This window comes from Pogona vitticeps, chromosome 2, assembly GCF_051106095.1.
Source record: "Pogona vitticeps strain Pit_001003342236 chromosome 2, PviZW2.1, whole genome shotgun sequence".
NCBI classification, from domain to species: Eukaryota; Metazoa; Chordata; class Lepidosauria; order Squamata; family Agamidae; genus Pogona; species Pogona vitticeps.
Genome location: NC_135784.1, coordinates 121382360 through 121409156, shown reverse-complemented (window position 1 = coordinate 121409156; position 26797 = coordinate 121382360). Strand labels below are relative to the sequence as shown.

Genomic DNA, 26797 nt, shown 5'->3' with positions numbered 1-26797 from the left:
TCTGTTTTCTGAGACAGGGGGTACAAAATGTTTGAGCTATAGGGTTCATCACTGAGCAAAATGATACAACAATCTCTTTATGTGGCACAATGAGATCTTCAAATACTGAGAACATCCTAATGGGTGAGTACTCTTCACAAATACTTACATACATGATTTCCAATACTTAATAAAATTTCAAAATGTTAAGTTTGGAAATGTAATTACAGTATGTGTCATTTTTTCCCTAAAGACCAACAAACAGAGCAATTACTTTATTTACATAAGCAAACAAAATTCTGGAATGAAATTACTTATGAAAATGCCTGTTCCCCTGATGTTCTAGCACTTCTACCTTTAAAAAAAATCCTATCTAATGTTGAAGAAACTACAAAATATTATGTTTTGATTCACCATATGTTTGGAAAGAACTGAAGACACCAGATGTAATTTACTGAGCAAATGGTTAAACTCATATAAATGTAATACACTTCACATGATCAAGGAAACTATCCCTGCAAATGCACTACCACTAACAGAAAGCAAGGAATATTTTAAATGTAGTTTCTATACAGATTTTGTTTGTTTGTTTCTTGCCAGTGTTCAAGAGTTAATTATTCACAAAGCCATGCTCTGTGATGGCTGACAGTGATATGGTCAAATTTTATTAGCCTTTCTTTAATCTTCAATTTTCTTTTTCATTATTCAAAAATGTTTAATCAAGGGAAATACCACAGTGGCACACTCCATACCAGGACAAATTTTTGTATCCTAACTATTTCTAATAGCAAAGGAGTGGAAAGAATTTGACTCATTTAGGTACACAAAATCCAGGCAATCCATTTAGTCTGTATTGTATGAGGTTGTGACATTCTGCCTCTGAAGACAGGAGTTTCGTAACAAGACTGAGACCAGGAGCAACAAAAACTTTATGCAATCCCAATGTTTTATATGGCAAATAATTGTAATTTATAATGTTGGTAGTACATCATCTATGCTAAAATTGATGACATTTCATTTTTTAATCTATCAATTTATCCTCTGACTTGGGTATACAGTAAATGTAAACTGAGACAGATTCCAGCACTGAAACAGATGTTTATTTGATAAAGCTTAGTAGTTAATCTGCTTAATATTACAGTATATTGAACAGGTATATGACTCCAGGGCATCAACATACAACACAGGATTTTAACCAATGAACAGCTTGATAAAGAAACAAGTCCATCCTAGAATGGCTATTGGCTTCTACCAACATCTTCAAAAACATTCTTAAGACTCTTGCAGGTGACCTAGCCTAGTTCAATCCCCTTTTTTGTTGTTGATTCCATAGCCAGGCTTTCTCTGACATCTCTCACATCCAAGTGGTTTCATTATTAATTGAACTTATCTGGTCCCGTCTCCTAGCTCATCCCTATCTAGCTGCTTTGTTCACGAATATCTGTTTAAATCAGTGGTTCTTAACCTTTGTTACTCGGATGTTTTTGAACTGCAACTCCCAGAAACCCCAGCCAGCACAGTTGGTGGTGAAGGCTTCTGGGAGCTGCAGTCCAAAAACACCTGAGTAACCCAAGGTTAAGAACCAGTGGTTTAAATCACATTCTAAACTTCCCTCTTACCAGATTGTTGCCTTGCCACAAAGCAATTTGCTTAAATGCCTTTTGGAAGGTGTTCAAGTTATCTGTCTGTCAAATAAAGTCAAAAGCAAAAGCCCTTATCATATACAAAACACTGTTGCTTTAGGATTGCTTGCTGACTGGACTATGGAGTAATCTATTTAGACTGTTTAGATACAACCTTGAACCTCAAACCTTGAACCTGCCCTCCTTCTGAGTTTCCTTTGCACATGTCCCTTTCTCCCAAACTCACCAGAAATCTGTTCCACAGCTAAACTGCGGGAGGGATTCTCACGTGCAGTTGCATGTGAGTATTTGCAGGCAGAAGCACTAATATAAACACTGATATAAAAATACAGCATAGGGGCATGGACTCCTAGAATACAGAAGACAAATCATCACATCAAAGCTTTCTGATCTGTCCCCCTTCCTAAACTGAACTGAAATTACAAGGAGACTGCTGACACACTTTCTTTTATAAGAACACATGAAGGTTGATGAAGATCCTTTGCTATACAACATGCAGACCACACAGACCGCTAAGAGGAGAAAGGCTCCACCGGTCTCAGAAGGCGATATTCTGTGTTCCGTGACTATTTGGGACACTTGGTGCTGCCCTTCGGGTGTCCACCCCCCAAAGAACACCTACTCCACATCAATGGTGTGTGCCACCTAATTCTTAGCCAATGAATCGATGTCCTCCAGGTAGAACCAACACTAATTTAACTCAATGAAATTATTACATGAAATCAAACTTACAGATAACAAGGTAGGAAAACTGAACACCTTTAAGGAAAAAAAGCTAGTATTTAGCATTCTTACAGCACGTGCAGATTGTGAGACATTTTCTTAAAAACACTTCCTGAATTATAAAATATGTAACTTCTTAAAATTACTTTAAAAAAAGATTTTCATTGTACTCATTGTTTTAGGTAATGGAGATATTTGTCATATTCAAATTGCCCTGATTTTAGCAAACAGTAAGAGAACACAATACTTTTAAACCCTTTTTAGCTTCTGGCAAACTCCAGCAATTAAAAATAAAAGATTTTCTATGTCTACATATTTTTGTTCTGAAGATAATTCAGTAACACTTGCCTACCTAACGAAGGAAATAAACTGAAACTTTGAGTAATAATGCATTTATTACTTTCATAAAACTATCACCAATACTATTTATACAAGATGATTATACATCAAACAAAATTATTGGGTGTCAGAATGATCTCCTAGTGAATACATGTACACATTGTGCTCCTTGAAGTCACTGATATAACAAGCAATGCTCAACATGCTAGGCTTTGTATATTCTTGATACCCTACGCACGTCTTCTCTGGAGAGAACCTCATTGAGAATTCAATGCAGCTTACTCCTAGGTAAATGTGTATAGGATTGTACTGTTACAGCTGCTATACAAACTTGAATGCAAGATGTCATTTCCGTTTACTAATAACCCTAGGTTTTCATACAACATGATTCAACCATATTACAGTAGACACTAAAATCAAAGCATTAACACATGTAACAACTGATACCATAATATTGGCTAATTTCAAAAGGGTTGATAGTTTATGTTTTAAATCAGGTGTATCACAGGACAGGTAGAACTAAATTCAAAATTAGTCCAACAAAAAGCAGACCCACTGAAATCAACAAGCCTTAGTTAGCCTAACAAATACAGTGGACCCTCGACTTACAGACTGCTCGACTTACAGACTTTTCAAGTTACAGACTTCTATGGCTGCAAAATTTAGGTTCAACTTGCAGCCGGAGAATCAACCTACAGACCAGAAAAAAACCAAAATGGAACAAAAATGGAACAAAAGTGGCTGGTTATGGGATTAATCGGTTTTCAATGCATTGTAGGTCAATGGAGACTCGACCTACAGACTTTTCGACCTGCAGCCACTGTTCCAATAAGGATTAATTCCGTAAGTAGAGGGTCCACTGTATCATTCCTTTCAATGGGTCTGTTCTAGCTAGGACTGACACTGTGTGCTACGCCGATGTTTTGTAGTTTCAGCATTCATCAGCATTTATTTTCCCAAGTGGAATAATTCTCCACCATGGTACAATTCCTGATAAATATCACCATTTAATCTGTTTTCGTTCATTACACCATCACAAAAATAATGTAATGAGTACCCAAATTAGTAAACAAACAAACAAAATCAGAGGGTCTGGCAGAATAAGGTGACTTCCTTTTTAAAATGTAGCAAAGGAGAAAGGTTAATGATCCCAGACAATACACAAACCATCTTAGCATGACAATAGCAGCCAAAGTCTCTATGTGATAAAAGGAGGCCCATGACAGCAGGAAAAATAAAAGAACATTAGTTCAGTTAGTTAAAACACACAACTGGCTGGCAGAATTAAGGTGAACAAAATTAGAGACTGACTACACAGGCTTTCGTCCCACTGTTCAGGCCACTGCGGGGATAGGCTGGTTCATTTCTCAAGAGTGTGATCACATGATTTTGCTGTAGCATACTAGCCCATCCACAGAGTGTTATCGTATTTTTCTGAGTATAAGATGACCCAATGTATAAGATGACCCCTACTTTTCAAACCCCAAATAAGAAAATTTGATCACTGCTTTCCTCCTCCACTTCCTAAGCCCCACAAAAGCAGGATCAATGGGCTGCGGAAGTGGAGGGGGAAAGCAGGATCGCAGCCCTTTGATCCTGCAGCCCTTTCATGACTGCTTTCTCCCTGCACTTCGTAAGCCCCGTGGGCGGCCCTTTGATCACAGCGCTTTGATCCTGCATCCCTTTCATTGCTGCTTTCCCTGCCACTTCATAAGCCCCACGGAGCTTAGGAAGTGGCAGGGAAGGCAGCGATCAAAGGGCTGCAGAATCAAAGTGCTGTGATCCTGCAGCACTTTGACCCCTTTCCCCCTTACTTCTGTGTATAAGACAGCCCTCAAATTTTAGTCTAAAGATTTCAGATAAAAGTATCATCTCACATACGGAAAAATACGGTACTTTTTTGTGTGAGTAGGATCATTCTGGTTTGATTTCTTTCCAGCACAAATGCTGGAAACGGACCATAAGTAAGCCTTCCTGGCTGTCAAGACACCTTCTGGTCGGAATTTCTGACATTGTCAAGTGGCTTAATAAAACAGAAACTTCAGAACACTCTCTCCATTGCCTTCAGCAGAATCCATGGCAGCAGATTCAGCTGCAGACAGTTTTTCAACTGGCCCTTTAAGACAAGGCAAAGGAGTGCTTAATTTGCCAATATCCTGAAGTGGTTCCCTTAGTAAGTCACTTCATAATACTGGAAATTCCCAGTGGAAGAAGCTGGGCCGCCCAAACAGGGTTGCTTGAATTCTGATATGCCATTTGAATGCAGGGATCACACCAAATGGTATATTGTACCTCTACCCAACCCCAAGTGACTATATAGCTCACACCAGCCCAATCCAAAGAAGCCCATGCAGACAAGCCCTTAGTCTTCTAAAAATGAGAACAAAACTGCACAATGTTTGGAAATGTGTTAACAGCATCAGAAAATATGCTCCACAAAATTTGTTCTACTGAATTTCAGACAACTTTGGTCAATATCAACAAATCTTGCTCTCCTATGTAGATTGTCTGGAAATCATTTCCTCACCATCTCTCCACACCCTTTTATTTTACAGCAAGAGGCTTTCATTTGTAAGTTATTGTGAACATGTCAAGTTTTGGTACTTCTATGAGAATATATTTCAGATTATCTCATCGTTGCATGGCATATGCTAGACAATGCCCCCCTCCCATTTACAAGAGTATTTTATTATGTGCAGCTTCTGTTTATGTCAGTGTTCCAGTTGTTGAGAGGTTTTACTTAACTGTTAGTTTGAACTGAAACATCTGTTTCTTACCTGGAGCAGTTTGCAGAGCACTGACTAATAAATTAGTTATCTTTATAAAAACTGCTCCAGGTGACATACAGATTGTAGGTTTTGCAGATCCTGGTAGAAAAGATGCCCAGAGAGAGATTACTTATTTATTAAATATTCCGTCCCTGGGTATGTCTTCTCATTGGATCTACAAACCTCAGAATCTAGTATAAACAGAGTTTGGAAATGTTATTTTTGGACTACAACCACCAGAATCCTCATTCTCAACTGTGTATCTGCACATATATGAAAAGGATTAAAATTCAGTTATCATTTTGTATCTCCATATGGTTTTCTTATATGGAAAACAAATCCTATGGTGTAGGAAGTAACACTGGAATAACTCTAAATAGCTCAAAATCTTAGTACGAAGTAGGGCTTTTGATACTTTGAAATGAAACTGCAGGTATTGCGTATGTTCATTTCACAGTTATCACCGTTACAGCTTTTGCCACCAACGTCTGCACCACTAACAAAATTCCCTAAGAATTTTGCTATTATCAACTGTTAATTCATATCTACAAATTTGGTTGGAGTCCCCCGTTATCAAAACATGACAACAACATAAAAGTCAAGTAGCTGGATATAACTGTGAAAACGCCACAGGGTCAGATCCAAGTGAGGGCAAGCCTCTTGGATCTCCATTGCCCTCTAAAGGTTCGTATGATCCTTTTTTCCCTGCACCCTACATTCTGTCTCCCCTTCATCTCTGTCCTCATAAAGAATACCTTATATTCCAGCCCTAAGGTATATTTTTGGGGGGAAATGCCAGTTCTTTTTGCTATAAACAATGGAATTAATGACTGTACTGCAAGATACTTTACCTTGTATTAGCACATCGTAACAGCATGTTTATGCAGAGAACCTAATGATGGGTGAGGGGAAGATGTAGTTAAGGATTTTCCAGTTGCAGGTAAGGACTAATTTTTATATAGCCTTTACTATTAGTTTTCTTCTGAACAACTGTTTGTCTTGTCCTACGATTGTAGATACGTGGTGACAGTCTATGATTATTCATTGCTGAGAAAAAGCACTTTGAACATGGGCAGAGATATTCCTCTATTACTTAACATGCTGGCAAAGCTCTGATAAGTTACAACTGAAGCATATGCTCTGCTTGAAGCACAGAACAGCAGTCTCTACTGAAAAATACAGCAGCAGTTCTTAAAATGGCTGGCAGCTGATGCCACAGCCTGGCAAAGCATAAAAACCAATTTGGCAGCAACAACCCACAAGTGTACTTAACACAGATAAATGAACATCAAAACTATACACCAGAGAAAGGTATGTTCTGCCATGTGAGAGAATTACATAAGTGACTTTGCAGACTCCTCACGAAAACTCGGCTAAGGCCAACGTCGGAGAAGAATGATAGATAGCTACATTACTCTCAAATGTGGTATTTTTGCCAAGCAAGGGAGGCAGGCTGACCTAATTATTATACAGCAGTTATAATGTTGTGCCAAAATCATATTCAGGTTACATTTCAATAGACACACAGCAAAGCTGCTCAGTGCACTCCGTGAGCTCAATAAATAACCTTTAGAAAATAAAAAGTAGATGTTCCACCAGAGCCTCTATAAAGGAAAATCTGAATGCTGCATAGAACTCTCTTCTTAAAGCCATTCCTTTAGTACATCCTTTTCCTAATTTTAAAATGCAACTTTAAACAAACCAATTTAAAACAATTCCTTCAAAAAAAAAATGTCCAGCTGGCCATCCATAGTTAAGCCTGAGCTATAAGTAACTTCGTATTTTAGCATCTTTTTCCATAAAAGGGCAGAAAGACTCTTTTAAATGACAACTGCCAGCATAAAACATTTGCAAGCTCAAAAGTAGAACTCATATCAGGTACTGTTCAAAAGTTTGGCAAGCAGGGTCAATGTCTCAGTTTACTTTCTCCTTCCACTTCACATCTGCCTTCTTCCTTCTTCAATTTATTTTCCTGCCAGCTTCAAAGATATGATAACTAGGAGACCCAAGAAATAATGGATTTGGACCGAGGACAGCAGTGTTGCCTCATGATTTGGGGGTTACGGGGGCTTAGGTCTCCCTCCTTCCTTCCCTGGCTCTGCTGCATAATGAATTGTCCTCAGCTTAGGGACACCATATATGTTTGCATACACAATATATCACAATAGCACAAATATGTGATCTATATAATTTCAATGATGCAACTCCCATTTTCTTTAAACCATGTGCTCATGACACCCATGCAACCACATTACATACAACACTTAATGACAGAAGTGGTTTTTGCTTAACTGCTCAAGTTTAGCTGCAGTATTTAACTCTTTTAGACTTGGCCAGGGAAACCCACTGGGGGAGCAGAAATGGTAAAATTATCCCTTAAGTATCTCACTTACCTTGAATGCCCTATTAGGGTTGCTATAAGTCAGTTCTGACTTGATGGCATACAACTAAGTAACTAGAGGCGTGTAGTACATTGCTAAAGTAAACACAAAGGAGTTCCACTTTGCAAATCAAGACCAGAATGGCTATTTGAAAGCCTGTTCATTAATTGAGGAAAGACAGCATGAGGAACTCAAGGCCTTAATTGAAGAAGAGAGCTGGAATTCATTGACTTACATAGCATGTTGTATTTTCATACTCCAATTGCAGAAAGTGACATAAACAAATACAACTGAAGGCAAAGCAGTTGTAAAAAAGATATTAGGAAGAGGCAGGAGAGCCCACATTTTAAAAAACCTCCAACAATGCAAAAGCATTTAGACATTGGAAAGTTAAACCATATAAAAATGAAAAGCAGTATCTTCTGTCAGGAGAAAGGCAGCATAGATATGAAATAAAATAAATAAACAAACATTAATCAAAAAACCGACACAGCTAGCCTGGAGTCAGCAGTTTACCAGAGAATGGTAATTTATAATTACATAAATAAAATTAGAACAGTAAGTACTTGTTAACAGCAATCATGTTAACTGAAGTATCCTGTTAACCTGAACATTCTGTAAATTGTTTACTGGTTTCTTACCATTTTTCTGAACTTAGAAATACAAATATTTATTTTCTTCCCATGTATTATTTTACCTAACATAGCTATCTTTGCTGACCGCTGAAGAATTGATGCTTTTGAATTGTGGTGCTGGAGGAAGTGCGTGAGAATCCCCTGGACTGCAAGGAGAACAAACCTATCAATTCTGAAGGAAATCAACCCTGAGTGCTCACTGGAAGGACAGATCCTGAAGCTGAGGCTCCAGTACTTTGGCCATCTCACGAGAAGAGAAGACTCCTTGGAAAAGACCTTGATGTTGGGAAAGTGTGAGGGCAAGAGGAGAAGGGGACGACAGAGGATGAGATGGTTGGACAGTGTCATCGAAGCAACCAACATGAATTTGACCGAACTCAAATGGAATGGAAGACATGAGGGCCTGGCGTGCTCTGGTCCGTGGGGTTACGAAGAGTCGGACATGACTGAATGACTAAACATCAACAACAAGATATCTTTTCCTCTCCATACTTTCAGGATTGATAGAAGGAGCCAAATGTTCTCTAGTCTCAATCTGCACTTGAATTTAATGACTGTTCAAACTAGAGGACACTATTGCTTCTGCTTGCTTCTTTAAGACAAATCCACATGAGGTTAATTGCCCGAGGTCTTGTATTAGACATCTTGCCACTAGAATAATTAAGTATTACAATTAAGTACTCATTTGAAATAATCTCTAAATGTTAAGGTATTAAGATGAAATCTCGGTCAGACTAAACTATAACATGCTGATCTCTAGATTTCTAATTTTTAAAATTACATTTAATCTGCATGTAGTGTCTCATACACGTGTGTGTGTGTGCTCATTTTGATATCAATTCAAACCAATATTCTGGTGTGGAAAGATGAATATTCTATTTTAATATTCCAAGAAGTCTGAGGAAAAGCTGCAGTTCTATATGTAAGTAACATGAAGTAAATTCTACTCAAGTAGGTGGGATTTCTGAATAGACATACAGAGATTTGCATTTTCAAATAAATAGTTAAATGGAATTCATTAAAAAAATGACACTGAAAATACACTGTAGGAAGTTAATAGCAAAAATAACAAATCACTGAAATGGTAAGAGTACTTCTCTTTCTATAGCCAATAATTTCTGTTCTAATTTGTAAGAACCGGTTGGGTGAAGTAGGTACAACACAAGTGTGTTTGAAGAATTTCTAAATGCAAATTTTTGTAAACAGAACAGTTTTTTTCTTCTTGGAGTAAATCTCATAATATGAACAAATTTATCTCCCTCATTATGTGCTGCCAAAAGCAACGCATCAACATCAATCAAGAGCCGATTCTATAAAGAAACACACATCCACTTTCTGTAGCACAGCTGTACCTCCTTCTGCAAAAAAAAATCCCTCTTAAGACTGCCGACAGGTACATTAGAAAACTCAACAACAAACCAGAAATGACTACTTGAGATAAATAATAATGCATTTCTCAACACATTTCTTGGGCTTTTTATAGCTCTTTCTTTTTTCCAGCATCTTTTTTTAACTCTTCATTTACCAAAATAGATGTTGTTCCCCCAGCCATACTCTGTTGCACGATCCAAACAAAATGAGATCTCCAGTGGAGACATTCTCCAACCTTGTCATGCAAAGAGTTGTGAGCAACAGCTCCCTGGAACCTATGGAGGAGTTGATTCACCAAATCCCCAGTGATTCAATGGGCCTACTCAGTGCAGCTTACTGCACTAAGCAACAGGATTTTAGCCAGTCTTCCAATTTTTAAAAATGCACAAAACAACAACAAAAAATTGCCACAAACCATCTTTTTTTTTTGGTCCCAGGCAATAAAATACACTGGGGATTTGGTGTGCATTCCTGCGCTGTCCTTTTCATAGGACTAGGGTAACTAGGGGTATGAAACAGGATCTCCAAGTATGGAGTCAGTTTTTAGAAGAATTTAATGGAGTGTCATTCTGGAGGTTGGGACGGCAATTCTGGTCAGAATTCCAGGTACAGACTGATTTGGCAGGATCTTTAGCCTTTGGAATATATTGTAAAGGTAGATGGTGTGCTGGGCTTTGGCATGAAGAATGGCACCAGCAAGGTATCATGAGGGACCTTACATTTCTGGAATTTTTTTTGATCGTAGGGACCTTATGACGGTGGGCACAGGAATGGGCTAATATGTCAGTGCGCTTCTGGGTGTGACAATCAACTGGTGGTTCATATAGTGAACAACTTTACGTCATGCTCAGAATGTGTTATGGCACTCGTGCACATATTTACATTGCGTGCATTGAGGTTCAATGTTTTGATCTGCACAAAGCACATTCTGGGTCTAGATAACAGCCTGGCTGATGCCCTATTACACCAACAGATCACTCAGGGAGTTAGATCCAGGAGCCAGCGAAGTTCCGAAGACGCTTCCAGAAGAGGTTTGGCAAATTGGCGAGTTGACACGGAGCGAGCAATAGGCTTGTCCTTGGCTCCGAGGACTCGGAAAGCCTATCGGGTGGTAAGTATAGAATCCCAGGAGTTTAGAAAGACTGTAGGGCTGCAGCTGAGTTGCCCTGCCCCTGTGGAACACCTCCAGCAGTTTTTAGGTGTTTCTACATAGAAAAGGTTTAGCTCCAGGTTCCACCCACGGTAAGTCATCAGCTTTAACTTTCCACGCTAGGATCCATGGGTACCAGGACTACACCGTTGACCTTCATATCAGGAGGCAGTTCGTTCAGTTGGAGTGGGGCAGTGATCTGGGTCTCACCAGTAGAGCCCATATTGTGTGGAGAGGGATTTGTGGATTGTTATGGAGCCTGCTATGCAGGGCAGCTGCATTTAGCACACAATCCCCAGATGTCCTGGTTGTGCACCTGGGAAGTAATGATTTTGCAAATCAAGGTGGCAAGGCTTTGGTTTTGGACATTCTTTGAGACCTCAGATGGCTGAGGGTGAAGTATCCCATGATGAGTCTTTCATGGTCCACAATCATCCCTCGACTTTGTTGGTGTGAGGCACGCCAGGGATCGGTGACTGGTCGCCAGGAGATCCGTGTAGACAGGCCTGAGTTCTTTTGTCAAGATGGAGTACACCTCTCCAACAGAGGTTTGGAAATCTTTCTGGCTGACATCAAGGGGGGGCTGCTTTTGAAGCTTGAGAAGCTTGATGGGGGGCATGGGCCTTAAGTGTAGCTTGCCCCATGCCCTGGGGCAAGCACAAGTAAGGTATAGCTCATCTGATCTCCCAGAGTTGCGGATCATGCGATTACAGTGCTTGAGGGAGAAGATCCACTGGGGCTGCACCCGGACCAACAGTCAACAAGAAGAAGGGGACTTGAGGTCCGGGAGTGGTCAAATTGGGGATGGCCGGGTTCTCGCTGTCTTCACGACTGTGAGATCTTGGGGCCTGGGTCTCATCCATAGTTTGCTGAGACCCTTCTGCAGAACCTGATGCTGTACTACAGCCGGTACCCTCTTTTCTTTCATAAATTTAGTTTGAATGATCAATAAAGTGTGGCCCATGTTTATTCCATATTTGTTGTCTTGTGTCTTATTCCGGAGTAAGGGGACAATTCCTTTTGTCCCGTGACTCACTGGAAAGTTTAACCTCTGTGCCGCTCCAGTCCTGTAACAAACTGTTTGGAATCTTTCTTCTCATTCCTGTTCTCTCAACATCTTTTGAGGCTTCATCTCTCTTCCCTTTCCTTCCAGTAGTCTTTCAGTTGAAATAGGACTTACAGAAAATCTCCCATTAGAAGCAGAAATTCTTTAATTGCTAAAGGCCTCCCACTTCACAGGAGTTTTTCTCTTCGCATATTAATTGAAAATTAGATGTTTTTGCTTTGTGATTGAAATCTGATGTCTCACACAGAAAGTCTGTTTAAAGCACGTTTCTCTAACACTAATATGCTTTTAGTTCTAATCACAGGCTATCTATAACATTTGCTGAGATTTCAGACCTATATATGTGATTAACCTCATCTGTGAAAACTTAATGGAACTGAAAAATCCAGTCTTACTAAAGCTCCACGATTGCAGGCTGGTTCTTTTAAAAATCCTACGGCCTCCATTTTGGTAGCAAGTGTGCTTTCTAAGTTAATCTTCCCCACCTATAGGAAAGCCTGGTTTATAGATCTACACTTTATTCACTTAGTTATTGTATTGGCTTAATGCTGTCAGGTGCCATCAAGCCACCTCTGATTTATGGCCACCCTATGAATGAGTGATCTCCAAAGTGTTGTTTCCTCAGCCACCCTGCTCAGCTCTTGCAAACTCAAGCCCATGGAAGGGAATTTAGGGAGTCGGTTCATCTCACATTTGTTCTTCCTCTTTTCCTGCTCCTTTCAACCTTTCCCAAAATTATTGCCTTTTCTAGAGAATCCTGTGTTCTCACAATGTGCCCAAAGCAGGACAGCCTCAGCTTCAACATTGTTGCCTCCAGAGATCGTTCAGAATTGATTCGACCTAAGATGCACTTGTTTATCCTTCTGGCAGCCCAGGGTATTCACAAAGCCCTCCTCCAGCACTATATTTCAAACAAATCAAATTTTTTCCTGCCAGTTCTTAATTGTTTAGCTTATACACCCAGACACGCTTCCTGAACTAGTTAAAGCTTCCAAGTAGTTTTTCAAAGGGAGCAGCCATACAACACACAGCAGTAGTCAAAGCATGTCATAAAGTTGAGAATTATGACTAGCATATCTTTGGCCCAAAGGGGTCATAGCTCATACACTATTTTCATTCGTATAAATACATATCCCATTTTCTATGTTTTCAGGCTAGATTAGGACAAGTTATCTCTTCTGATTGCCCAGCTGATCTTCCGATTGCCCAGCTAATCAACAGAACTGCCTCACAACCAGCTGGAAGCAAACAAATGCAACACTGTGCACATGCCCACATTATTGAAGCTAATATGTTCCTCTCAAAAGCTGCACCCTTAATAACTTTTTAAAAACCCTATATGCTAAAGGCTACTTCTCCAGTTATTTCTAAGTCAAAACTAATCAAAGTTAATGAGAGACTGCATCTCTCTCTCTCTCTCTCTCTCTCTCTCTCTCTCTCTGTGTGTGTGTGTGTGTGTGAGAGAGAGAGAGAGAGAGAGATCTTCATCTGGTGGCTGAAGTGAAGCTCAAATGCCCTGATCTAATATAAAGAGTACCATTATTTTCTGTCATTAGGTTCATAATTTTAAATGAGGACAAGATGGAGAGAGCAGATAATAACACAAATTTACATACAAAGGTAATTACAAAATAAGACTTCTTCACAACCTAAGAGAGGTCTTTCCTTTGTACAGATAAAGAGAAGATGGGCATAACATTTACATTCTACGTGAAAACCAAAAGAACATATTCAAGAAGAAAAAGGTTAAATGGTTACTAATAGACAGTTAAAAATAAAAGTGGATCATGCGCAATAGGCTATTAATGTGCTATTAAAGAAGGCTGTATTCTGGTCTGACAAAATGAAAAACAGAGCAATGTTGTCTTAAAAAAATTCTGAGATCCAATCTAACCCCTTTAGTGCAAGATCCAAATAAGTGTGAAACTAATTTTCATGTTGTTCTTTAGTCATTTTTTTAAAATGGTGTAAATGGCCAAAATCCTGTTGCTTAGCATAGTAAATCAAACTAGAATAGGCCCATTGAACCAACAGGGAGTTGAATAATTTATTTCTTCATAAATCCCATAGATTCAAATGGGCCTATTCCAATGGTGACTTGCCTACAATCACCCAGGAAGACTTCTGGGAGTGGGAGAGGAGAAACCAAGGAGCAAAACAGATAGATGTCTTTCTACCGTCATTTTCTGATTCATTTCATGTCCTACGGCAAGAAAGAAGACGGGAACTTCCCCTGTCTCACTGCTTTGTGGAAACTGTCCCAGTGCCCCATGGGTAGGGTGCGCTTACTACCCTTCCAAATCTGTAAGGAGAACCTCTCACTGAGCTACACTTTCCCATGAGACACTAAGGTGAGTGTTCCTTTCTTCTTCCCAGCCAATGCAGATGGAATTAAGTAGACAATGATGGCACAAAGACACCTCTTTGGTCTTCTGGTTTCTCCTCTCCCACTCCCAGAGGTATGCCTGCAGGAATCTAGGTGAATTCTCAGACTGGAAGTCCCAGGGTTCTGAAAATCCCATCCCTAAGAAAGATGCTACATGGAACTTGGATGGTGTTTTGTATTTTTATTGTATAATACAAAATGATTTGGAGCTTTCAAATACACCAGATGCACTTATTCTTATTTTACTAGAAGAAATATTCAGTTTTACAGGTTTAGAAGCCCCTTAGATTAGTGGTCCCCAACCTACGGCTTCCAGATGTTCTTGGACTTCAACTCCCAGAAATCCTGGCCAGCATAGGTGGTGGTGAAGGCTTCCGGGAGTTGTAGTCCAAGAACATCTGGAGGCCCAAGGTTGGACCACACTCTACTCTACTCTTCTCTCTCTTCATTAGTTTTCATCATTGGTCTTACTAAGCAGCAGGAACAGCCCTTTCTCTTTTAACTGCTCAGGAAAAGGAAGGTTTACTGGTAACTGAAATGACACCACAGTCTATTTTGGCCTCCTTGCAGAATATAGTGTATAACTGGTGATCCGTGATACAGAAGGCTCACCTTCTGTACCCACTTATTCCTCAGCTGTGTAAAAATTTTGAAGACACACAACTTCAGCTATGCTTTAAAGTCGTGGCAACCAAATATTTTAAAATGCATGTGTTATGGCAATAGATTCATCTATGCCATTATGTGACAATACTAATTTAAAAATTTTTTTTCACGTTGCAAGAAAAGAAATCACGAGAAAGATAGCCACTGAAATCATTAGTGATGCTACTGATGCTTCACAAATACTGGGTAGTCAGGTTTGTTGAAGGATCTTTAAACCCTTTCTCTTTTCAGTTGGCCATGAGGGAGAGAAGAAGCTAAAACAATGGCTGAGAAGTGAAAAGGGTATCTGATAGTTATGAGTAAATCAGGAACCAACACTTAAAGGGATGTATGTTTATGTCACTTTAGGATGTACATTAGAAATGACTTTATATGTCTTTCTTAATTAAGAAATTTCTTAATTAAGATCACAAGGAGCCCTGTGAGCTGGTTCTACATTTACGTTAACCTATTTTTCCAGTATGTTGTCATCATTTCCTAAAATATGTAATAATACTTAACATATTTTTCCATGTATAAGATGCCCCTCCCCTTTTTCTAACCTCAAATTAAGAAATCTTAACTTAATTAAATGCAATAAAGATTCAAAGTTAAAAAAGAAAGAAATCTTAGCTTAGCTTTGCATTTTCAGCCTCTGGGATTAGAACACTGATATTATGAGTCCCTGTTGTATTTGACACTTACAGGCTCCACCTTCAACAAGGTCTGTTCCAATTATTTTGTTCAGCATCAACTGATGTCAGTTCCATAAGGCTCATGATTGGAGGAAGCTAAGTCTCCTTGCTGCAGGAAGCTAAACCTTGTGATTGAAGGAAGCTTGTTTGAAGTGGCAAGGTACAGGCAGTTTTGTTCGCTCCTCAGCTTACTTCCATGTATAAGACACCTCTCAATTTTAGTGTAATGATTCTAGGAAAAAGTAGTGTCTTATACATGGAAAAATACAGTAACACTTTCTTAGATAAATCCAGAGTGCTTCTTGCCTTATCTGCTCTGTACATGTACCAGAGGCTTCTCTTGTTATAAAAAAGGAGGTTAGCCTTTGGCACTTGGATTTTCATTACCGAGCAGGGTTCCCACTGAAATTTTATTTTTTCATTTCCCTGACTTACCATTCATGTCAACAATTGTCAGTTTCCCTGACCACCATTCAAGTACCTGTTTTCCCAAAAAGAAGGCCTAAACTGAAAATAAGTCCTAGTATAATTTTTTCTGCATGCTCGTAATATACCGTATTTTTGCTCCATAAGACGCACCTGACCTTAAGATGCATATAATTTAAGATCTATACCACTCTACCTATATTTTACATTTTCTTTCATCCACCTCCTCCCCGTGCTTATAGAAATGTCTCAATGACAGATGAGATTGTTGTGCAACTCTGCTCAGCTACAGCTCAAGCCTATATTAAGTTAGAAATGGTTTGTCTGATTTGGCACTGCATTGAGAGGTCCCTTTTAGTTGTGTGGAGGATAAATAGTGGAATTAAACTATTTAACAGCTGGTTTTCCTCATTTACTTTAGGTTATGCAAAAGAACAGCAACACAAAGCTTAACCTGATCCCATTCACCAGCAGTAGCACATGCTCAGCATAAGACCAAATCTCCATTTTCTGACATAATTGAACGTTTATAGCATGCAAGGCACAACAGGTTAGGCCACACAAAGCCATGAACAATGTTCTTGATGAGCCAGAAAAACTGAATACAAACTATAGTAGCTGAAATCAGGAAGCAGGTACTGTAATCCAGTTAGAAGTCACGAGGCACAGTTAGTTTTCTTGCTGCAATACCCTTTGGAAATACATTCTCTATTAGATGCCCAGAACTAGTTGAAAAGTTTGCAAGTTGAATCCAAATTTCCATAGAAATGCATTGAAAATTAATGCATTTTTATGGGGGGGGGAGGTCAGAAACTTTAAAAAACTTAAAAAAAAGTCACTTAAAAGAAAGTACCAGGTACTGTAGACTGAGCCTGGCTCTTCACAGTACCTTGGTAGACCCCAGAACAGCCAAAAAAGAGCCTTAAGCAGCTAAAAGCCAGCCGGCAGCTGGCAGCCATTTTGTGCTGTTCTCCGCTCCTGCTCCTTTCCCCTCCCCTCTCCCCACCTAACAGCTGATTGGTGCTGGTCTGAAGGCTTCCCAGGCAGCTTTTAAAGCAAGTACTGGTATGCACGCTTCTACACAAGCAGGTTTCAACTCAAACGGAGCACCTTTTCACCCAAGCACTAACCCCAAACAAACAGCTTTTAAACTAAATTTTACATTTTAAAACGACAATACCAGGCAGTCCCAGGTCTTTCTCCCAGCTTTCTAACTGCTTGGACTAGCAAGGAAGCAGACAAGCAGCCTCTTCACTAACTGAAAGTTTGAATTTCCCCGCTTTCCCTGCCTTTCCCCTGGAAAGCCAGCAGTGCAGAATGGTGAGGTCCAAATAGCAAGCAGTCTCTGCTGCCAGTTCAGAGGCCTCCCAGCATGGCAGTGGGAGGCTTCTGGGTAGTGGTGGTTGAACCCTTTTTTACTGTATTCACTCCATAAGATGCACATACTTTCTCCCCCACTATTTGGGGGGGGAAGTGCATCTTATGGAGTGAAAAATACAGTAAGCCCTACCCCAAAAATAAGCCCCAGTTAAGTGAAACCCCACCCTCCACCATTGTGCAGCAACCAGAATAAATGTAGATTGTTGTACATGAAAAAAAAATCCCCTGAAAATAAGCCCAAATGCATTTTTGGAGCAAAAATTAATATAAGACCCTGCCTTATTTTCAGGGAAACACGGTAGAACTACAAGTTAAAAAATGAACAGGGCGTGTTGCATTAATGCACGTCTTAATGAAATGTTCCACTGTACAACTACACAAGTCTCAACTGCAAAAATATTTCTCAAAGTAAGAGATTTAATATCAGCTTCTTTCAACATTAACTGCAGCAACATCTGTTTTGCAATTGCACCAAAAATTACACCAAGATACAAACTTCAATTCAAGTAAATTCTGAATGCTAACAAATGACATAACATTTTTGTTATTATTTTAAAGGTACACTAAAAATTATATAAATGTTTTATATAAAATGGCTTATCTGAAGCCATATTACAAGACTTATAGTTTTGAAATTGCAGTAATAATCAAGTTAGAAATTAGAATATAAGTAAGCTCTTTTTAAAGAATAAAATTTAAGATATAAAACTATCACTTTGATTTTCTCTTTTTATTTTGTAACTCTTTTAGTTTATCTTCAATTGTTTTCTCCTCCATTTTGGCTTCTTCTCTCAGTCTTTTTTTTTTTTTTAGCATTTTCAAGATGTTTAATTTGTCCCTCAAGTTTCTTCTTTTCTTCTTTCTTCTGAATTTCTTCTTGTTGCTCATGCAACAAGTGCTCTTTGTAGCATGCATGAGCATGCCTGACTATAACAGATTCATATCAATTATAACAGATTCAAGTCCTCCACAGTTCAAAACAGCATCATAAATCTGACACTGACAGTCAACAATTTCTTCATGTAAGCTCTCAATTAGCATTGACTTATGAACTGAAAACCCACTTTTTAAAGAAGCATTATGATGAGACAGGATAAGGCACATTTTGACAATGATCCACAGGTGTGAGAAACTTTTCTTGGACATCAAAATATCACTGTAAAACATATCCAGTGCAACTTCATCATTTTGTTTTGCAACATGCGCTTGAATCCGAGCCTTGAACTCATTGTGGGCAGCTGTGGTTAAAGTAATGTACTGTTGCTTTGATTTTTCTGCTACTGTGTCATTGATCTGATTTGCTGCATGTAGAGCTTCAAGAACAGCCCCTATTCTGGTGATTCCAAGATTTGGCTTGTGTAAAATGATAGTAGGATTTCATGCTGATAGGCCATGCACCATCTTGAACTTCAAAGGACTTTCCTCAATCAACTGTTCAACAATAACTACCACCATTTTTCAACACCGTAGGCAAAACTCAGACACTTGATGTTCACTCAGTTTAGTTTCTTTTAACAGTTTCTTTTCTGGAAAGCCAATGTCAACCTTGCTTCTGTCAAGCAAGTTCTCAGACAATTTCAGGTCAATTCTTAACAACTGGGAACCAGAAGTCACATTCTGCAGCTTTTCCAATTTTATGCAATGACTCATTAGCTTCTTGATTAACTTACAAAGTTCTTCATACAAAAAAAGGTGCCAATAGTTTTTGGTTTTGAAACCTTTGTATAAATAGCTCACAATCTCCAGCAGTTGTTTCATGAAAGCCATTTTACACTTCATGAATGGATCTTGCATTGCAGCTTTTATACAAATTACAGGTTTACTGTGAGGGAGTTTTGCTTCTTCCACATACTACTTGATGTTGTCAAAAAAAGTCATAGCTCTGTCAAGGCACTTAACATTCTCCAACCACCTGGTGGAGCAAAAATTCAGGGGAAATAGTATGCTTCCAGTCATAGCAGTGTATGATACTCTCCTAGCTGGGGAATATTTGAAAAAATACATGTTGTGCAAGACTGAATTCAAGTCAAATTTCACTGCTTGCAATCCTGTTTTAAAAGACCCATGTACAACATGAAGAGTACAAGTTCCAAAGTGAATCAATGTATTTTCCTTCTCCTTTACAGTCAAGGTTGGTTTTAATATCTTCTTTTAGTTTTCTCAGAAGAAGGTGATTTACATTTGGCCTATCCATAGTTGTAATAATTTTGCAACTGATCAAGAAGGCGTCCCTTCTTGAAATTTCTGAAGAAGGTATTCAGCAGTAGCAGTTTGAAGAAAAACACTGGTTAGATACCGTGTGGAAACATTATGATAGTAATCGTCCCAAAAATGAACCACCTTATTAAAAGATTTATCAAAACAGATAGCAAATGTTTGACGTTGTTTCAGCTGTTTCAGTAAAAGATCAGAGAATATGGTGCCAAGCCAAAAGCAACAACATATATCACTTTTGTTTTTCCAAGATGAAACTGTTGAGCTATTTGGCTATCTGAGAACATTCGTTGAATAAATCACTGATGTTGTTACAAGAGTTCAATGACATCTTCTTCATCACCAGTTGAAAAGCCCACAGGCACTCTGCTGTCCTAACACAGTCCTTGATTACATAGGTAGCCATACTAGTTTGTCTGGTGGGTACTTCTTTGCCATTTTCATCATTCTGATCATTTTTTCCAGTTTTCGCATGGGCTGTCTCTTCCCCCTCTCTGCTTTTACTATCTGAACTTGGCTTTGAACCTAAACACATTGCAATGGACTGTTGACTTGGTTTAATTTTCAGGTTCTTCTGATGTAATGGTCCATGTGCACGAGACTCAGCAGCTCTATTTTCCATATTACTTAGTTCAAAGGATTTGCAGCACACTTTACAATAACCTTTGTATTTATCTCCAGCAACTGATGATAGCCATGGAACGAAGTCAGGATGACGTTTGAAATCCAGCCACTGCATATTAAAAACTGTCCTCTTAGAAGCCATCTTCAAAATGTGGTTTCAGATACAGCCGTACACAGAACCAAAATGTTAGCAGATTTGTTTTCTAGCAAGCCGGAAGTTTCCAAAACTGAGAAATTTTCATTTTTACTTTCTGTTACCAGAAAGTGAAAAGCAGATCAGCATCAAGAAAGGGGTGGGTGGAGTTTAAATGATCTTGCACCAACAGGTCAAAAATCCACTGCTTGAATATATTTTACAATTTCACAATTTCCCTGACTTTCCAGAAAGGAGCAACCCTGCATGAGTCTCCTGGTTCCAGGGAAGGAAACAGCCGACAACAGTACCGGTGTCGCATCTACAGGATAAAAAGGGTTTTCTCTCTTTTCTGTGGAGTCAAACAGGAGGTAGTAGTATGACTCCCAAATAACTAAGACCTGCCATCTGCTCATCAAAGAGAAGAACAAGGAAATAGTCTTTAAAGCAAGGCACAAATGTAATACAGTACAGAGTTTGGATGGTGTTACTCCAAGATACATAGAGTGCCTTGCTCTTTCATGGGAGACTTCACATGTAGCTAGACATCTGTATTTTTCCTGTCTCAAACAAAATGTTTTTACTTGCTGAAACACATGCATAGAATTATGGCTGAACAGTTAAAAGCTCTGGATACATTAAGGCTTGTACTACATTCTTCTTAAGGAAAACAATGATAAAGCTATTAGCTTCTCATAATGTAGCAGAATCTTTTCTCTTGAAAGTATGGAGGCCTCTTTTACAAGCTGCAAAAATGCACAACCTTCATTTTATTCTTATTGTTTAATCATGTAATGTCCATTCCACAGCAAATTGAACTAAGAAATCAAATATATAGAAAATTATTTAAAAAAACCATGCTTTTAGAATGGTGTCAAAGTCACCCTGAAGGTCCAACCTCGTCAATTCCGACCATTCCTCTGGCGCTAATGGGGCTAGCTTTGGCCTGACAGGCCATCTGTCTTTCTGAATCTATTTCTATCCTGCAAGCAAACAGTTTCATTGGCCTGTGCTTGACATTTGGTGTAGAAATGCTGTAGGGCTTTTTAATGTTTTTTTTTTTTTTAAATCTCACCCCAGTTATTTACATGCTTTCCCACTTCTCAAAGGTATGAGAGCACTCCTGGCTCCCATTTCTCTGATTACACCCATGAGAAGAGCAAAGAAGAAAAGAAAAAAAAAAGAACATGAGAGAAAAGAACTACTTTCCACTCCTGATGTGAATTCTTCACTGATTTGGGTTCCCCTTCCTCTTTTTTAAAAAATAGTTTTTTCCAGAGTTACATCCTGTTGTCAGTCTAAACTAGAGATGGGCATGAAACAAACTATGAACCCAAAACCCCACAAGTTGGGTTGGTTTGTGGTTCATTTCATGAGCAGTTCGGGAATCGCATTTTCCTGAACCAAAATGAAATGGCAAACTTTTTCAGTGTTGAAATTTCATTTGCTTTGGGAAAACACAACCCCCTGCTGACCCACCTGCTCCCTTCCCACTGCTGCCATCATTTCTGCCTCCCTGCCATCGCTGCTGCCATCATTGCTGCCTCCACCCCCACTGCTTCGGCTTCCCAGGGTGACCCAAAGGAGCCAGCTGGAGGAGCCAGGTTGCAGCCCCTGTGCATGTGCCCACTGGCCAGCTGATCAGGCAAGGAAGTCCCAGGCTACTCAGGGAGGCCAAGGTGATGGTTATGGTGGAGAAGTCAGCCGGAAGGACCGGGTCTCTGCCTCTGCACATGTGCCTGCCAGCCAGCTAATCAGACAGGGAAGACCCAGCACTGGGTGGTCAGGCAGAGAGAAAGGGGGCTGGATGACATGAGTAGTGATAACAGTCAAATACTGTTCTTGTTAGGATTTAACATGGGATGAAGTATATTGGAGCAGGTAGGATTAGAGTGTTGAACAAAGTTGTGAAAAGGTGAGCAAATCACAGGCAGTAATATCCAGTTCTAATCAAGCTTCTACTTTACTCCACTGCACCTATTGAAAAATGAAAATATAGTGTTTTTACACTTACATGTACAGTTGTGCAGAATTTTAAAAACTGAAACATCAAATAGAAGCTCCCCAATCCTGGCAAAAATGCTGTGAAAAAAAATTGAGAAAAATTTCCCCATGTGTTGGAGGAAATGAAGAGATGAGCAACAGGCCACTGAGGAGATGGCAAAGTTGAAGAAGATACTTGGGCTGGGCTTCCTCTCAAGTAAGCTAGTGCCAAACAAAACAAACTGAAAAGTGTTTCTACTGAAGGCTGTCATACTACTAAAGACACACCAGTACTGAGAATGTACATCAAATAGAACATCTGCATATAGCCTTGTTCTGTAGAATTAAAATGATCAATAGTTTTAGACCAAGGGGAAAAAAAACAGAACATAGGGCAAAAAGAAATAATTTAGGCAAATCATAAAAAGATGAAAAAATTGGCATAATAGGAACAGAAATACATGATAAACAACAATGACTTTAAAACAAATGAGCTTTAAAAGATTCCTCTTACATTGTTCTTCAAACTCCACAAGACCAAGATGAAATACATGTTTTCATATTTGGTATTTAAGAATAAGCAGCCAGTAATAAGATGGTGAGATAAAGGGTTAATTTTGAAGGGGAAAAGACCGTGAAATAGGAAACCTGTGGCGAAAATACTTCCAAACAGGCAAAAGTGATTGTGAAGATTCTTTATGCATGTTATTACAGTAAGTTTTCAAAATGTAATTGCATCTTAGTTAGGTTTGTTTTATTCACTGTAGTTCATTTCCTTAACTTTTGGTTCACTTGTCAAGTATTTAATTTGAAACTATCCCATAGATTATTTTGCAGTTCTTTGATTCTAGTTCTTTCTCCTTCACCTTGTGAAGGAAGTATCTATTTGAGGTATTAGAGAAATGGAGTGTGAAAACACATCCCAGAGATTTCTTGTTGCATTGCCTATAAAACACAAACCATAATTCTAAGTATCAAGGAAGAACGTATTGCACGGAGACGCAGACCAAAGCAACTGATCATTATGGAGCCAGTTTGCATTTCTTTTTATAGCTACTCTAATTATTAAGTAAGCAAAATTTTGGAATGCTTCAGTATCTCCCTAATTCCATGCCTGATTAAAGTTTTTTAAACTCCACTGATCTTTAATTACACTGCTGATGAGTCCCAACTACTTTGAAAACTAAGCTCTTCTGATAAATAGTTGTAGTCCTAACCATCACCCCTTTTCCTTTTATAATCAGTCCCATGCACTCTTTCCTACATAATCCTGAAAACACTGAGGTCTAGCTAGTAAGTAAGAAAAAATGGAGTTAAGACCAGACACAAGTATTCTTAGGAATATGCTAATTGTGTGCTGCAGTAGGTCCTATGGACACACATGCTGTTTTTGTTGTTATTATATGCTGTCAAGTCCCCACTGCAACTATCCATTCTCTTCTGCTGATATGACCATTATTCTAGAAGAGTCTTAGTCTGGAGCCTCAGCTATGAACATTCAGCCTTGGGTGATCCTGCTAGGAATCAAGGCTCATAATGGAGTCTGGAGTCTGGCCTCATGACAACATTGCCCTTGACTTCTCTGACACACCACATTAAGGAAGGGCAACGAATTTTTACTGCCAGAATATCAAGGCCCTGACGCTGATAATCAAAATCAGCAATACTACCACCAACAGCTTTGCTCACTGCAGAAGACCTTTTATCCCCTCAAGGAGGCTGGGAGATGGTAAGTGGAGACTGTTGACTGTTAAACTGCAACTGCCAAACAGGAAGCTTACTTCTTTCTGACTCAAAATAGTCAATGGTGCAGCATACAGTGGTGCCTCGCAAGACAAATTTAATTCGTCCCACAGTTAATGTTGTCTTGTGAAAATTCGTCTTGTGAAACGCGTTTTCCCATAGGAATGCACTGAAATCTAATTAATGCATTCCTATGGGCAAAAAAAGTCAGAACAAAGTGAAATTTGGTTTACAAAGGGTTTATTAAGTGCTCTTTAAAGCCATACATATTGTGCAGATGATTTCAAAAATTTCATTCAAAAAACTTTTTAAACATCATAGAAAAACATTTAAAAATCAGCAAACATGAGGCAGGAACAAAAAACGGAAAACATTCGTCTTGTGAAGCACAGCCATAGCAACATTTGTCTTGCAAGTCACAACCCCATTGCCAAAACCATTTGTCTTGCGAGTTTTTTTGTCATGCAAGGCATTTGTCTTGTGAGACACTACTCTATTTCAATTCTATTATTACCTATGCCACTGTAGGTGAACTGGTTCTCTAGTCAACATGAATCATGTATAGAGATCTCTTCTCTATTATATATGAATTTTCATGAGTATAAGAATTGAATTGAGGATGAAAACACATATTGTTTTTCTCTTCCATATTATTCCAATGAGGCAGCTGTTTTCCTCTCTTGCAGCAAATATTAAATATTAAAAATATTTTGAGCACCTTGGAGAAACAGCCTTGGAGAAACGTTGCTGGCATAACGTAAATGGTGTAACTCTGGTAGAAAACTGCTGCAAGTTAGGAAGTCAATGTAGACATTATTTCTTGCATGCTGACTTGCATAATTTGGCATGCAACAGACAATGGCTACAATAATTTTATAACTTGCAGCAATTATGCACAAAAAGTTACACCATTTAAACTGTGCTGGAAATAAGATTTTGGCCTATAAGTTTTATTCTAGCATTTTTTTTTCATGAACTAGTATATATAACATTATGAAAATTGAAATACACATAACATATACACACAAAAGGCAATATATGGCAACACGATCTTCCTACTTTAATAAACCAATTTATTGCCTTCATTAGAAGGAAAAATGTTCATCCAGACAATGGTTCTAAGGAAATATGAGTCCTGCACTTCCACACTGCACTTCCCTCTCTTTCCCTGAATCTTCTAGAACACCTTTTTCAGAACCTATTAATCAGAATTCCCAAACATAGTAACTGGGCAGAATTGCTACTTTTTCCTTTTCCTTTGGTCCAGTGAACAAAATAGAGAGACTCAGAATGGAAAATCATCTGTTGTCTGCCATTACATCATGTGTCAACTCCATGATGCCCCAAGCAACATGCATGCCTTTAGCTTGTTGCTAATTTTAGTTTGATTTATTCAACTTAGCTCATTTCTTTTGTTCTTGGGTCACTTCATTTATTTGCAGTGACTGAAAAACACCACCACCACAAGTACAAATAAATAAATGCTTTGAGAGCCATGGCAATGCCTAATATGATTTCCCAGTTATTTGTTACAGGGTTTTTAAAATTAGCTTACAGAAGGCTAGGACAGCTTGGCAACCTACAAAACTGAACTTTTCACAAAGCATATTTATCTAAAGAGGTACACTAAGAGATAAGTGATATTTGTTGTAGGTTTTTCGAGCTGTTTGGCCATGTTCTGGAGGTTTCTCTTCTAGAACACAGAGTTCTAACTCCTGTCCTCTGAAGATGCCGGCCACAGAAACTGGCAAAATGTTAGGAGGAAAAACCTCCAGAACAGCCTAAAAAACCTACAAAAACCATTGGATCCCGGCCATGAAAGCCTTTGAGGATGCACAGATAAGTGATAATTTATCTAACACTTATTGGTGTACGTTCTACTGCAATCTTTGTTACAGGTTCAGTTGAGCTTTTATAAAAGCATAATAAAGACACTATCAACATAATAAAGAGATATCTGTAATATGCAAGCATGATTTGTGATACGCAGCTTGCTATAAATGCTTAGGTGAGAAGAATCTTGTACTGTACAGTGGTGCCCTGCACCAGGACGATAATCCATTTCCCTGAAATTGCTGTTAAGCGAAATTATCGTCCAGCGAAAAGTTTACCCATTGGAATACAGTGAAACCCATTTAATGTGTTCCAATGGGGAAATTACCTCGTCATCCAGCAAAGATCGCTCATAGGGTAAGCCATTTTCTGAGTGCTGATCAGCTGTTAAAATGGCTGCTCTGCGAAGCATGGGTCCGGAAAACACAGGGCAGCCATTTTGCGGAGCTGGAAAACATTGTCGTCTTGTGAACAAACGGTTCGCGAAGCATGGACCTAATCAATGTCAAGCGAAAATTCCCCATAGGAAACACCGTTTTGCGATCACTATAGTGATCACAAAAAAGTCACCATCCTGCAGATTCATCGTACAGCAGGGTCATTGTCTAGCGAGGTACCACTGTATGTGGATTTCCCCTCCAGCCAGCAATGAATTGTTTTGTTCTAAAATTCTGACAGTG

The 26797-nt window shown here is 39.0% G+C and overlaps 1 protein-coding gene across 6 annotated transcripts in view; it reads right to left on the bottom strand.

Moving 5' to 3' along the window:
* The window catches only part of GABRB2 (gamma-aminobutyric acid type A receptor subunit beta2), a 160635-nt gene that overhangs the window by 106664 nt on the left and 27174 nt on the right, over window positions 1-26797 (bottom strand). The gene's annotated exons all lie outside the window — the stretch shown is intronic.